Below are 16,026 nucleotides of genomic sequence, written 5' to 3'. Positions count from 1 at the left end.
TGCTTAGCAAAATCTCATTTATGCAAGAGTCTCCTTCATACTCATCCTCTGACTCCCTCAGCCCTTTAGCACCCAGTGGGTGAGCCTGCTTGGGGAAAAGGATGAAGTCTCCCTACTATGTGTTAGAAATGCCATTGAGCAACATTCAAGTTGGCCCAGAGACCAATGAGCTTTATTTTCCATACACCTCAGGATGAGCAGAGGGATGGAGTGAGGAGCCTCAGACCATGGGAAAGGAATGAAAAATATCAGTCAACGGATGAAACAAGTGATGCTGGCAGAGAGAAGGGACAGGCTCAGTACTGTGAGGATGGCAGGCACTGAGAAAGATGTAGGGCACTGCTTGCAGACCTCCTCCTCCCTGAAAGCTGTTCCCAGGGGAAAGCCTGGAGCCATAAGCAAGCATGGCTGGGAGCTCCCCAAGGAAAAGGCTCGCTCAGGCTCCTCTGAGCTTCTGCCACCAATTTAAGAGGCAGGAAAACCTCTACATTAAATACCCAGCTTCTGTGCCAGCCAGCTTCCATGTGCACCCTCACAGAGGCAGTGCAGATCCCCATGTAAATCTGTGCAACCCCACAGCCAGGCAGAGCTGTAAAGCAAGCCAGTAAATCTCTCTCTAATCGTGTTTAAGAGAGCCAAACACACTGGGCACCAATTAAAATGCAGCCCAGCACCCTCCTTGCAGCGTGTGGTGCTGGGAACAGGGCAACGGCAGCCCCCAGGCCAGGAGGGGAATCAGATCGAGCAGTTCAGATCAGCCACCGGTGCAAAGAAGAGCTGTTGGAAAAGAGCAGCTATGAAAAGATGTGGGACCTTTACCACCTCTAGTAGGGGAGGAAGAACTGGGGAGGTGGCTAAACCCAGCTCGCCCTCGCAGCTTTGTATATCAGAACAATGTCCCGATGTTAATTAATAGTTCCCCCATCCCTGGCAGTGTTCAAGGCCAGGTTGGATGGGGCTTGGAGCAACCTGGTCTAGTGGAAGGTGTCCCTGCCCATTGCAGGGGGGGTGGAACTGGATGAGCTTTAAGGTCCCTTCCAACCCAAACCATTCTGTGATTCCATGATTCCTGAACAGCTCAGGCTGCATGGCTGTGGCTTGTTCCCTTCCCCAGTCATTAATTGCCACTCATCCTAGTGTCCTTTGGTAAGAGTCAGCATCTGCAGTGGGGGTGTTATAACAGCTGACAGCTCAGCTGTGAGCAGGGACACTTCCGAGGACATTGCAGAAGACCCAAACCTTTGAGGGCTTGTCACAGAGAGCTCTGTCTCTTGGTGCCAGCATGAAAGTACAGCAAAATAGTTCAAGGCACCAACAGCAAAGGAAGAGCAGAGATGCCAGGGACTGGCGAGCCAAGGCTGCCGCTGCCAGGATGTATTTCTCATGTGACTGAACGGGATGGACAGGAGCATGCTGGAGAGGGAAATGCTCACCCAGACATTGCCTGCAGCCCACTCCGAGCCGTTGGCTCACAGCCTTTTAGCTCAGCAATTAAATTTGCAGCTTCCCCCTGGCACATCTCCACGCAACGCTCTCACCTCCCTTCCACCGACGCAGCCAGGGCTCGCTGGGGCAGACACCACAGTTGCAGGGTGCAAAACAGCTCCATGCAGAGCCCCAGCATACAGCTCTGTGCAGGGGCTCCCCCAATCCCATGCAGGGACCCCCTAAATGAGAGCTGCTCCAGAGGTTGAATCCACACTGGTGCCAGCATCTCTGAATCCCACCTGCATCTTCCCAAACACTTACCCTTCCATTGCCCCCTTTCCGAATGCAAACAACTCGAGGCACACCAGCATCGAATCTAGCTTTAACAACTCCGTGGTGAGTGGTGGGATGCAAATCAATCCCGCTGCCAGCTTACACCAGCAATGGATTCGGCTCTCCATTATTCACACTCCACTGCTCGGCCGAGCCTGCCACTCCGACACCACAGCACTCACACAGAGCTTCAATAGCAGCCAGATTAATTAATATTTCACAGCAGTGATTAGACTTGAGCATTAAGACCACACCAGCCCTTTTGGACACAGAGGGAAAACCACCCATTAAGGTCCGAGCTGCGTACTGTGAGGTTTGTGTTACATATCTGGCACACTGGCAGCGCCAATGTGAGGGGAGAAGGGGAGTTAAGCACCTTAACGGGTGCCTGGTTTCATTACACAACACATGGCAGAGAAAACGAGCTTAAATAGGAGGAAAATCACTCAAACTCTGGCCTTGATGTAGCTCCTCAATGCGAGGCGTTCACTCGTTGTCTCAATGACATGGTGTGTCCCATCTGGACCAAGTAACCATGTAGGTGTGGAGGCACTGGTGGGTCTGAGGGTCCACCCAGCATCAGGGCCAGCCTCTGAAAACTGCTTAATTAAGAACCAGGTTCATTTTGCAAGCCAAGGGCCTTGCCCTGTGCAGAGATCGATGCAACAGAATAGCCCAGGACATTGTGCAAGGTCCTGCACCTGGGTCAGGGCAGTCCCAGCTTGGAAGACTGGATTGAGAGCAGCCCTGAGGAGGACTTGGGGGTGTTGGTCAATGAGAAGAAGCTCACCATGACCCAGCAGTGTGTACCTGCAGCCCAGAAACCAACTGTGTCCTGAGCTGCATCACCAGCAGCGTGAACAGCAGGTCAAGGGAGGGGATTCCCCCCCTCTGCTCTGCTCAGACCCCCCCTGCAGTCGTGCATTCAGCTCTGGGACCCCAACATGAGAAGGACATGGAGCTGTTGGAGCAAGTCCAGAGGAAGCCACAAAGGTGCTCTGAGGGCTGGAGCACCTCTGCTATGGAGACAGGCTGTGGGAGCTGGGCTTGTTCAGCCTGGAGAAGAGAAGGCTCCAGGGAGACCTTAGAGCAGCTTCCAGCGCCTAAATGGGCCAACAAGAAATCTGGAGAGGGGCTTTTGACAAGGGCCTGTAGGGACAGGACAAGGGGGAATGGCTTTAACCTGACAGAGGGGAGATTGAGATGAGATCTGAGGCAGAAGTTGTTCCCTGTGAGGGTGGTGAGGCCCTGGCACAGGTTGCCCAGAAAAGCTGTGGCTGCCCCATCCCTGGCAGTGTTCAAGGCCAGGTTGGACCTCAGGGGCTTGGAGCAACCTGGTCTAGTGGAAGATATCCCTGCCTGTGGCAGAGGGTTGGAACTGGATAAGCTTTAAGGTCCTTTCAAACCCAAACCATTCTGTGATTCTATGATAACAATGAAATGTTTGCAATTTTGAAAGGTTTTTAGAGAATAAAAACCAAAACGATCATGCAACACCCTCCACCCAGTTTTGCACATTAAATAAATAACACAGTAAGGACCCTTGTGAGATGCTGACCACATACATTTCTGTTGTTTCCTATTTCCCCAAGATAGGCTACATTAAAGCCCACAGGCAGTTTTAGTTTTTGGCAGAACATCTGTCTGAACACCCTCATTTACAGATAGACAGAAATGTGACGGGACACACTTTCTCTCCAGCCTTATCTAAGTTGTTTGCACTCCCTGCCAAGTGCAAGCAACTCCAATCCGAAAGGAAAGGCAACAGAGCTACAGCACTGCAAAGGGCTCAGCCCAGAGCAGAGCATCTCTGCAAGTGCGTTTTCTCGCGTGATTTCTGATGGTGCAAGCAATTGCCGGAGTCCTTAAGTGGTGGGGCTTGAGTTTTGAGGTGAGCAATGCCAGCTCCAGGCCTGGCACAGTCCCCTCTAGCATTTGCTCCAGACAGAGGAGTCCTCATCTTCACAGAGAAGCTGTGGCTGCCACATCCCTGGCAGTGTTCAAGGCCAGGTTGGACGGGGCTTGGAGCAACCTGGTCTAGTGGAAGGTGATCCTGGCTATGGCAGGAGGGGTGAACTAGATGAGCTTTAAGGTCCCTTCCAACCCAAAACACTCTGATTCTATGATTATATGATTCACTGCAGGGGTCAAATCCTGCCTGGATACAGCAATACCACCTGGAAATGAACCAAGAAAAAACAAACTGGACTTAGCCACAGATATTGAGGTTTAACATAAACTTGTAGGAGAATCGCAGTTGGGTGGCTCAGGAAAGCCCCCAGCACTGCCGGCACCATAAATGCCCCCTTTTCCTTTATGAGCACTGAATTAATTTGCAAATCAATTAGTTAAAAAGCATAGAAGGAAAAAAAAAAGCCAAAAAAAAAGAAAAAAGCAGTTTAATTGTATTTCACATTCCCCTGCTGAGCCATCCAGTCCCACCAAGTGCTACTTATTTAGCGCAAAACCCATCCGCTTGCGCGGCTGCTGGCTGTGACTCAGTGGCACTCAGACAGCTCACAGGGACCTTGCTGGCACCCACCACCGACACCACCTCCTCCCTGGGTACCCGAAAAACCTCATTTCCCCTGCTCCAGCTGCTGCCAAGAGAAAGAAAAGGGAACCTTCTCTATTTCCAGCTCTGCTGATGTGGGAGGAGACAGCTCGTGCCAGCGACCAGAACGCAAAGCGAGGAAGCATAGAGGAAACAAACTGTGGTGAGCAGCTGAGGGGCTGGACAGTTGGGATACAGCTCCCAAAGACTTGCTGATGCTGCTCTGACACATGCTGCTTTCTCATCAGTCCCAAAAGCATGGCAGGGGTCTTGCAGACAAGCCTCAACGGGAAGCCCCCCATGGAAACATATCCCCATCCCATCTCCGCAGCTTCCTTTCTCCCCGCTATGCTCTCCCTACAGCCCTGCCCCTGCTCCTGGAGTGTTTTCAGCCCAAGGAGCTTGCTCTGCCTTTTGCACATATTTCTGAATTAAAGCCCAGCCTCCCGGAGACGGCAGCAGAGCAGGGAGGTTGCTGGCAGCTGAGTACACAAAGCACTGGGCTTCTCCTGCAGCCGCGGCCATCGCACAGTCCCTGAGCATGGGGCAACCGTGTTCTCTTGACAGCCAAAGCTTGATCACAGTACCCTAGCTCCCGTGGTGCTAAATCTCCTGTGGTGCAGCTAATCCTCAAGCCTAGCTCAGGACAGTGAGCTCCCACCGGAGACGGGGACACCAACCTGAAGGCTCAGCTCACAAAGCTGCAGTTTGCACAACTCCAGCCACCCAGGAGGGTGGTCAAACCTTGGCTCCCGCATTTTCACTGGTGACCACAAAAGGAAACTGAACCTGGGCTGAAACCAGGCACACGATCCTCAGTAACCCTGCTCCACATGCATGGCCACCACCACAACATCACACCACAAGCCACGAGTGGAGGTACAGCCATACCAAGCACACCACTCTTGCCCTGCACACACAAACACCAGCCTAGTGTGAGGTGCCAGTGCTGTGGGATGAGAGGGGACGTGAAGGACAGGAGGGTGGCTTGTGCCCCCCATGCTGCCCCTCTGACCACCTCCCAGGGAAGCAGTGGGTCTCCCCCATCATGAACAAGTGTCCTGCACTGCTTTGTCCTGTTCATGGAGAAAAAATCATCCCTGGTCACCCATCTAGCCCTTCCGCCAAGGCCAAGAGACAGTTAAAAGAGAGATTAAAAAGATACTGATAATCCTGTGTATTCCTAATGCAACTTTCATCCGAAGTATCCCACAGAGCTTTCCAGCTCCTGGATGCTTTCCAGGACCACAAGCCACAGCAGTGCCTGGCCAGGAGCACTACCAGGGAAGGGACAGCCTGGCTTTTGTCCTCAAAGCCACATTCAGGTCCCCAGAGATGCTTTGCCCTTCCCATCCTAAGGAGACACTGGGTATTTTGGGGCAGGGGCTTCCCTAAGATGCTAGCAGAGGGGTCACCTGCAGGTAAGAGGAGCCATGGTGCAACGTGGCATTCCCCATTGGCAAGACAGGCTGGCCATGCAGCCAGGATCCCAGGGGACAACCAGAGCATGTCACACTCCTCAGGACAGATCATTAAAGTGACATCAGGGGGGCTGATGGGGCTTTTGGGGTCCCATGGCTCAGCTCTCCCCCAGGGTTGCAGAGGGGCTGGGGTGCCCTGCAGTTCCCAGCAGAGAGGATTGCCACCTGCTCCAGATTGCTGCAAATTGCTCGGATGATGACAACAGCTCCCTGCAAATTCCTGTTTGCCAGCAGCCAAAAGAACACCACCACCACCCCCCCCGGGCCAAAATCAACCCAAGCCCCACTGGATGCAAAAGCCCTGAGCAAGACAGAGGGAAAGGGCACCAGCCAGAGTGTTTGGGCACTGGGACTTGCTGTCCTGCTAGGAAAGCATCACCAACCATCCCACACCAGACAGAGGGGTGCTGCGGTGGGATCAGGTGAGAGAACCCCAGCGTGGGAGGCTGTGGGGGACCACGTCCCCAGGGCATGCAGCAGGCTCCTCGCAGGCTGCACAGCCAAGGAAAGGAGGGAGGCATCCCCCTCGTTTTGCGGGTGGAAAAATACCAGCTGAAAGACCTGAATGACTCAACGGAGGCCACGGAGGAGTCAGCACCGTGAGGCAGAGAGGAAAGGAACAAGAAATGAAACCCTTGCATCCTGCCTCAGCTTCCTTCCATCCCAGCCCCACTGCGCTCCCCAACCACACCAGCTCCGCTCCTTCCCTGCAGGAGGCAGGAGCTGCATCCCAGCGCATCTCACGACCTCCTATCTGCGTGCATCCCACTGAGCCCCCACATGAACGCCCCATCACCCGGGGGGTTGGCACCCTGCCCACCCATCTCCCTCCTGCCACATCCCGCTGTGCACTCACCCCTGGCACCACAGCAGAGAAGGGGGCTCAGCCAACAGCACCGACGTGACCCCACAGCCCTCGGAATGGGCTGGGAGCCTCCCCAGGAAGGGCACTGGCCAGAGTCTCCCTCCTCGTGCCCCTCGCACAGCGCTGACAGCCCCGGGAAGGATGCTCGGGCAGCGGGTGGTGAGGATTTAAGAGCCACCCGGCCACCCCCCGCCCTTCCCAAAAGCTCCCAGCAGCTTAGCGCGCCGCTGCCCCGGCCGGGGGGGCCGCCAGCTGCTCCACCAGCTGCTCCCCAGTACACACTCGCTATCACCCTGCCACGCACGGAGGACCCCATATGCCCACACTGCACAGAGTGGTGACAACAGTGACAGCACGGCACGGGGACAGAAGGGGGGCAGCGAACCCCAAACACCTCAAGGTGAATGGGCCCAGATAGAGATGGGGTCTGCTCTACACCAAGGTCCAGGCAGCTCCGCACCATTGCAAGAAGGTGCTTGGATATAGAGCCGAGGTCCCCCTGTTTGGTGAAGAGTGACATCCTAACCCCCGCCCCCGTTCTCAAATAACCAGGTGGAGCTGAAGAGCCCTACACAGGACCCAAGGCTTGCCCATGCCATGGGCTGGGTGATCGCAAGCAGCATGGGGGCCACTGGTTCTCAGAGAAGCAAGGTGCTCCCAGTCCTGGGGAGCTGGTGCCCCAGGAAAATGCCCCAATGATAGAGAGTGCGTTTGCAGCCCTTTATGGGACCGCAGCGTGTGTCCCAGCCCCCAAAGAGGTGACACCCTGCAGAAACCAGGGGGATGCACAGCTCTGCAAAAGACCCAGGTCTCCCCCAAACCCAAAGAGGGGTCACCTCCAGTAGCTACAGAGATGCACAGGTCTACATTAGGACCAAGGTCGCCCCAAACCCAAAGAGTTGGTGACCCCCCAGTAACTTCGAGGGTGCACTGCCATGCAAAAGACAACGGTCCGCTCAAACACAAAGAAGGATCACCCCGGTAAACGACGGGCACACAGTGCTATATAGGCTAGAGATGCCCCCGCACCCCAAAGAGGAGTCACCCCCCAGTAAGTGGGGGTAGCACAGCCTTACAAACAATGAGGTCCCCCTGCCCCGGAACGGGAGAGCCCCTAACCGGGCCCCGGGGGACGCACAGCCCTGCCCCGGGGCGGGGACGAGTCCAAGTCCCCGGGAAGCGGAGGGCACGCACGGCCCCGGCCCACCGGCACCGCCCCGCCGGGCTCGCCCCCGCGGGCACTCACCGTACATGGCCGCTGCCGCCGGCCCGGCGTGGCTCGGCTCGGCTCGGCTCGGCTCGGCGCGGCGCGGCGCTGCCCAGCGCGGCTGCAGGCGGCGGTGCCCGGCCCGGCTCTGCCCCACCGAGCGGCGCCGGCCGGGGGCGGCACCGGGGGGCGGCACCGCGGCGGTGGCTCCTCCCGCCGGCCCGGCCGCGACACTCGACTGGCACTGAACGGCCCGGCCGGGCCCCTGCGGCACCGGCCCCGGGCCCCACACGCGGTACCTCTTCTGTATCCCCCGCCCGGCACCTCCCGGCCCCCACCACCACAGGGCACCCTGCCCGCGCCTTGCCGCGCACCCGGCAGCGGGTCTGCCAGCGAGCTGGGACCGGTAACACACCGGTGAGGCCCTGAGCATCCTGCCCTTCTGGGGGGACAACCCTGAGTCCCATCCATGGAGATCTAGTGATGAGTGATGTCCATCAGGGGCTGGTGTTGGAATTGACACTGTTCAACATCTTTGCCACGACATGGACTGTGGGATTGAGCGCAGCCTCAGCAAGTCTACCAAGGACACCAAGTTGTGTGGGGCAGCCAACACCCTGGAGGGAAGGGATGTCATCCAGAGGGGCCTGGACAGGCTGGAGAGGTGGGACAGTGTGAACCTCATGGAGCTCAACAAGGCCAAGGGCAAGGTCCTGCACATGGGTTGGGGCAGTCCCAAGCACAAACACAGACTGAGCAGAGACTGGATTGAGAGCAGCCCTGAGGAGAAGGACTTGGGGTGTTGGTTCATGAGAAGCTCACCATGACCCAGCAGTGTGCGCTTGAGCCCAGAAACCAACCGTGTCCTGGGCTGTATCACCAACAGCGTGACCAGCAGATCAAGGGAGGGGATTCTCCACCTCTGCTCTCCTCTGGTGAGGCCCCACCTGCAGTACTGTTCTGTGGTTCTGTAACCCCAAATCCGAGCGGAGAGGTTTCCTTCCAGAGCTTGCAGTGCCCCATGCTCACCATTCACACCTATCATCCCAGGAATACACCCCTTAGAGTGTTACACCCAGCTGCTTTCCCCCATGGGGAGGGGACAACTCAGGTGGCCCTCCTGTCCCACTGCCAGCCCCACCAAGCACTGGCCCTGGCATCTGCAGCCTCCTGAGTGACAACCGTGAACGCTGCAGCCTTTTCCTGCTCTACCCAGCCAGGTGGGAGCTGCGCCAGGCTCCTGAAATACAGAGGTGTGCCCCTGCTGCCAACAATGAGGGCTGCAGACAGATCTGGGTCAGCTTCGCTGCTTCTAGAAAGTCCTGGAGAGCAAGACGGGGCAGCTTGGATTGCCCTGGGGAGGCAGGGACACCAGGGAAAGCTATGGGAGCACTTGGAGGAAGTGCAGAGCAAGGACAATTCCTCCCCCAGCTGCTTTCAGTTTTCATTACTGCTGCAATGCCCTTAGCAGCAGTGAAACAATGGAGCCATGCCCTGCTGCTGAAGGGGAAACTGAGGCAAGGAGCCACCCTGTCCAGGCTGTGGCAGCTCTGTCAGGTCCAGCCATACCACAGGCACTGCCCTGGTGCTCCCCGTGTGCAAGTGCATAGCTGCAGGCGATGGAGGTTAGCCCTGATCATTTCCCACATTTCACCTGGCTGTGCCATTGCTGTTTTCACCTCCCAAAACCTGAGTCCAACTTGACACCACAAATGGCAATGTGGGATGTCAGCCTGCCCGACACCCCAAGCAGGGAGGATAGGGCAGGAGCACAGCACAGCACCATATCACACAGCCTGACTCAACATGGTGTTTCATGGCACACTACATTGTGGCACAGCCTGTTTCAGCACAGCACAGCCTGGCACAGGAAATCTGGCACAGTTTGGCATAAGCAACACACCATGGCACGGCACTGCACGACACAATGCAGTGTGTCACTGCAGAGTACTACACAGCAATGCCGAGCATGGCACAGCACATCATGGCACAGCACCAGCTCTTCTCCTTTACATCCCACCATTTGGACCCATCCCATCTCTATTCCCTGCTGTCCAGACCAACACAGGGACTTTGTGCTGGAGCCTGTCATGCCGTGGAGCCCCATGGACCTCCACAGCCGCCCCGCAGCCACAGCATGTCCCACGTATGGCAAGACTGACACCGCTGCAAAACCCAAGCCCTCCCTGTGCCAGACTCCATTACAAGCATGAGTGACACAGTGAAGAAAAGATGCTGCCCCTGGCCATGGCTAGGGACAAGGCTCGAGGTGACAGGGTACTTTGGCCAGGGAGGGACAGGGGACCAGGGAGGTGCTGGCACCAGTATGCTGGAGATCTCCTCCTCCCTGAGCTTTTTGCTGCATCTCTTCCCACACAGCAAAGCCCCCTGGGCTGGATCATCTAATTAGGCAATAGCTGGTGCCTCACAATCCTCTTCACAAGAAAATGACGTTTTAATTAAAACATTTGGGAAGTTAATTTGGTTGCTGATTCCCTGGGTGGCAGAGCAGCCGCATGATGAGTCGTGTTCCCAAGGGACTGAGGGGCTTTCAAGGGGGACATGGCAGCAGCCACAGCCAATGGATGGGCTCCTGAGCATCTCTAATCAGGTTCAGATCCAGAAGCAGTCATAAAGTCCTTTTTATTGTGGATTAAAAGCCTCAGAGTAAAACCTGATGATGAGGGAAGGACCTGAAACAGACATGGCAAATCCCTCCCAGATCAGAAGCCCTCATCCCCGAGCTCACGGGGATTTGCAAGGCCATCGGCTTGCTGCACAGGGACACAGCAGTTATCAGGACGGTGCTGTGGGGCAGCCAAGGAAGAGAGACCTGGGGCCAGCCCCCACTCAGTTGCCAGCACCAACCGCACCATCACCAACAATCCCTGAGGGCCCCCTCAGCCCACACCCAAACCATGTAGGGCTGGTTTGAACCCCAAAAATTGTTGCCACTGGGAAAGCCCAGCATAATCACTGCCCTCAAAGAGCAAGGAAGGACGTGAATCCCCGCCCGGGGCTAGGATGGCCCCACAGTGGTTGGCGAGGAGGTCAAGGCCATCCCTAGCCACCCACGTGGCTCCTCCTGATTCATGGTGTAAGACAATGTGTAGAGTTAAAATCTGCCCATCACCAGTGCTGCCCCTCAGCCCCTACCTGTCATTGCCACAAAAGGGATCCCAACATGCTTTGGCCTTGCTCAGGAGGATCCAAGCACACTCCCCCTCGCCTCTCCAGCAGGTAAGGGGGGCTGCTGAATCACTTGTGGTCTGGGATGCTCTGGGGACACATGGATGTGTCCCTGCTTAGGGCTCAGGAATGTTGTGTGGAGCTCAGCACAGTGGACAGGGTGGACACATGGGGCACCAAGATTGACCGCTGAGCCCTGGGATACCTCTCTGGGATGGCCCAGGGGGAGCTGGACGGTGGGCACAGGGGGAAGGCAGCAATGTGGAAGCAGTCAGAGCTGTGACAGTCACACTGGCGGGACAGCAAGGAGCTGCTCACCAATGGGCACCTCCTTTGTTAGGCACGTCCATTCCTGGTCCATCTGCTCCCTCCTTCCTTGCATCCCCCCTGCTCTCCTGCAGCTGTTTCCATGGCCACGGAGCTGCTGCAGCAACTGCAGTAGGGTCTTCACCACTGAGCCGTGCATCCCTGCTCCAGCCACCCACCCGGGATAGAGCCAGAACCCTGGGCACACTGGCCACTCCCATGGCTGCTCCCACATACCGGCACCTGGCCTTAAGGTGTTTGCTCCAGCTCACGCACACACCTGTGTCCACTCTGGCGCCAACACTCGCCATGTCACTTGCACAATGCTCAGGGATGGGCTCTTCCTCCGCCCTGCACACACGCAGCGTGCCACCTCTCGCATGTCTCTGTGTTATAAGGACCCATTTCTTGCACGTGTGGCACAGGAGGAATGAGGACCTGTCACAGCGCAAGGCGATGCTGCCTGCACGTGGATCACTTGCAGCAGCAGACTAAGGAGAAGCTCCACTGAAAAGCCAGGGACTGCAAGAGGTGCATCTGTGGTATCTCTGCCGGGAACACTGGTGTTTCCAAGGGTATCATCCTGAGACGCCCCAGCTCCAGAAAACACTGCAGGCAAATCAACAGGTCACCTGAGCCTGAGACACATCTCCCTGATGCTCTGGGCTGACATGGGGCTAGCTTCTGCTGGTAGCAGTGCCACAGAGAATCCTAGAATCCCAGGTTGGAAGGGACTTCAGGGATCATTTGGTCCAACCTTTCTTTGCAAAGCATGACCTAGTCTAGATGTCCTAGCACCTGTCTAGACGAGTTTTAACAGGGTCCAGTGTTGCGGAGTCATCACTTCCCTGAGGAGATTATTCCAAGAGCTGATTTTTCTCACAGTGAAAAATTGTCCTTTGTCATAGTGAAAGCATCCAACCAGAATCTCCCCCACGGTAACTTTTGCTGATCACCCCTTGTCTTTTCCATGGGACCCCTTGCAAAAAGGGAATCTCTGTAGCCATCCTTTAAATACTGGAACTTGGGAGTATGGTCTCTCCGGAGCCTTCTCTTCTCCAGGCTGAAAAAGCCCAGCTCTCTCAGCCTGTCTCCATAGCAGAGGTGCTCCAGCCCTCAGAGCATCCTCATGGCCTCCTCTGGACTTGCTTCAATAGCTCCACATCTTTCTTATGTTGGGCCCTAGAGCTGGACACAGGACTGCAGAGTGGGGCGTCTCACCAGGGTGGAGCAGAAGGGGAGAATCCCCTCCCTCAACCTGCTGATGGTGCAGCCCAGGACATGGTTGGTTTCTGGGCTCAAGCACACACTGCTGGGTCATGGTGAACTTCGCACTGACCAACATCAACAAGTCCCTCTCCTCAGGGCTGCTCTCAATCCAGTCTTTGCCCAGCCTGTATGTGTGCTTGAGATTGCCCTGAGCCATGTACAGGACCTTGCACTTGGCCTTGTTGAACTCCATGAGGTTTGCACTGTCCCACCTCTCCAGCCTGTCCACGTCCCTCTGGATGACATCCCTTCCCTCCAGCATGTCAATCGCACCACATAGCTCAGTGTCATCAGCAAACTTGCTGAGGGTGCCCCTGATCCCCCTGTCCATGTCATGACAAAGATGTTGGATAGGATCCATTCCAACACCGACTCCTGAGGAACACCACTTGTAACTGGTCTCCACTTGGACGTTGAGCTGTTGACCATGGCTCTTTGAGTGTGACCATCTAGCCAATTCCTTACCCATCAAGTGGTCCATCCATCATATACATACCTCTCCAATTTAGAGATAAGCATGTCACGTGGGACAGTGTCAAATGCTATTCACAAGTCCAGGAAGATGACTTCAGTCACTCTTCCCTTATCCACCAATGGTGTGGCCCCATCACAGAAGGCCACCAAATTTCAGTTACCTCAGTACACATTAGTACTTTGGTTTCAGTCTGACACCCCCAGGGATAGAGGTGGCTCTTGGCCTTATGCCACTATGACAAGACAACAACCTCTTCCCCTACCAAACAAAGGATGAAATGCAAGGCTAGCTCTGCCTCATACGTTATTTCCAGACCCTGTGCATATGAAAGACAGAACTGGCACAGATATAGAACAGAGGCGGGATGTGATGAGAGGTTAACAAGCCCAGATGGTGCTTCTGCAACACAACAACTATCACAGAATTTGGGATCCCTCAAGCTGGTCCAAGTTTCCTGTCTGGAGAAGAAGCCATGCCCTGCTCCCTGCCTGCCTGATATCCACCGCCACATCAGTCTTTGCACGCTCAGATATTAAGTCTAGTTCCGCATTAGTGAATTACTGGATTTGTTGGCATTATGACCTGGATAATTGCACTACTGATCTGTATTTATAACTGTACTGTTATTTAGAGATAAATTGTTCATCCCTAAAGCTGCTGGTCTGGTGTCTGCCATATCCCAAACCTACAAGTCAGCAGGGCTGCTGTAAGCCCTTTCACTGCCCAAACTCAGTGAAGAAATCAGCACAGTGCTAATATATCCCCCTCATCTTCCCATCCAAGCACAGAGGGGCTCTGTTCCTCCCAGCCCAGACAAAACCCCACAGGTGGCTTTATATCTGATAGCAAAACAGAGAGGAAATAAATTACCTTCTTCCTTTCTCCTCTTTTCCAAACAAACTAAAGGACACACTTGATCCAGAAAGAAATGCCCAAAGAAAACCTTCACCTCGTCTTCTTAACCCTGCTGGGATCAGGACAGGGCAACGCTTGACTCCTGCATGGCAGTGGGAATTATAAGCCCATTCCCATGCTACTGCTGAGTGGGTAGGATCCCTGATGGCTTGCGGGGGGGGACAAGGTGAAGAGCTGCCCAGAGATGTCCCCAGTAGCATCTCAAGGAGGAGAAAGAGCCAAATTCACCACATCAGCTTCCAGATGGATTTGTAAAAAACAATAACACACATACGACCAGGATTGTTTGTTCAAGGATGCATAGGACCAGTGGAGGAAGGGTTAAAGGCACCAGCTTAAACTGGCACAGAAACACGTGCCTGGTTTCATCAAGCAACCAGACAGCAGGAATATGAAGAACAAATCAAAGATAAGAAAGGAGAAAAGAAGCTGAAGATAAGGTGACATGAAGATGAAGAACAGAGCTGGAGCCATAAAACACCCAGAGATGGATAATGGCGAGACTCTTTTGGCAAAGATTTATGAGACCAGATAATGAGGCGGAAGATCCCAAACAGTCCATAACAGACCTGTCAAAAAGCAGCATCTGGTTGCCATTCAGGAGAAAGCCAGAAGAGGTGCTGAGGAATCAGCAGCCAGTGTCCCCAGTCCATAGCAGAGACTAGTGACCCCACACACCTGCAGCACCCACTTCTGCCACCTCCACCTCCAGACAGGGCCTCTCAACACCTAATGCTCCCATCAGGACATGTGTGTATGGGGAGAGGGCATAGGATCCCCAAGCTGAGGACAGAGGAAGCCCCTCCCATGTCCATCTCTATCTTGATAGTGAAGTCCTCAGAGAGCCAGCAGGTGCTCAAACTACATAGACCCTGCCAAGAGGTGGCTGTGACCACCCTGCAAAGAGGACCTCAAAAACCTCACCTGTGTATCCCCTCCTAGAACCTTGTGTCCAAAGCATGAGGCAAAGGTTCCCCTTCTTCATAGGATCTTGCTGAACTACAAGAGCAAATGAGGACACTTTTTACAAGGGTCCCTATGGATGGCCATGTCGCAGGCCACCGCCTGCACAGGGATAGGCCCCTGTACTTAGACCCTGTCCCAAGATGCCAAGGGGCCACTGCTAGCTCTGGTGTCACCAAAGGCCACCTGTCCCAGCAATCAACAACATCCTCCCCTTAAGAACCTTTTTCACGAGGGGCTCATCCTTTAGGAGGGTCCACTCACCCCTCCAAGAACTGATTCAACACCAACCCCAACAGCTCCTAACCAAGACCAAAACAGCATCTCCCAACCAACCCCTCTCCCCCCAGGCTGTGAGCTGCAGCCCACCCAACCTCCCCAACTTGGCCTATTCTCTATCCTCTACTGACACAGCTGAAGCAGTAGAGGCTCCAGGCTGGGGTGAAACACCTCCTACAGCAAGTCATGGGCAACAACAGATATAACTGCTCTACTTGCAGCTCTCCGGGGCCACATAGACCCTCGCAGCTCAGCCTTCAAGGGCAGTGGGATGCCCTTGGAGCACTTACGACCATACGATTCTATATGGTGCTACTGTGGAGCCCCTGGAGAGGCTGGGGTACGGCTGGGGACGTGCTGCTGAACGCAGGGCCTGAGGGCAGGCCCTGGCAGGCGGGGGGGGGTGGCTGCCCGGGTCGGGAAGGGGGCCCTAGCCCAGGCCTTGCCTTTCTTATGGCACCTCACTGCCGACCCCCAAGGCAAGGCAAGGAGGTTAGGGAGAGAAGGAAAAAACGAGGGAACAGAAAGAGAAAAGGAAGAACGTCTGATACCCTCGCCCGGCCCGGCGTGCTCCCTCCCCCGACCGCACTTCACTACCGCCCCCTGCGGGACGTTAACAACACTTGCCAGAGCCAAATCTCGCGAGAACTTCGACCTGAGGATTGAGGGGGGTTAGCGAAGTCTCGCGTTAGCGGAGTCTCAGCGCGCTGAGGCGGCCTCGGGCCCGCTGCGCTCCCTCCCTCCGTCCCTGGATCCCTCCCC

This window comes from Psittacula echo (genome assembly GCF_963264785.1).
Source record: "Psittacula echo genome assembly, chromosome: 4".
Taxonomy (NCBI): domain Eukaryota; kingdom Metazoa; phylum Chordata; class Aves; order Psittaciformes; family Psittacidae; genus Psittacula; species Psittacula echo.
Note: the sequence above shows the minus strand (reverse complement) of the source record.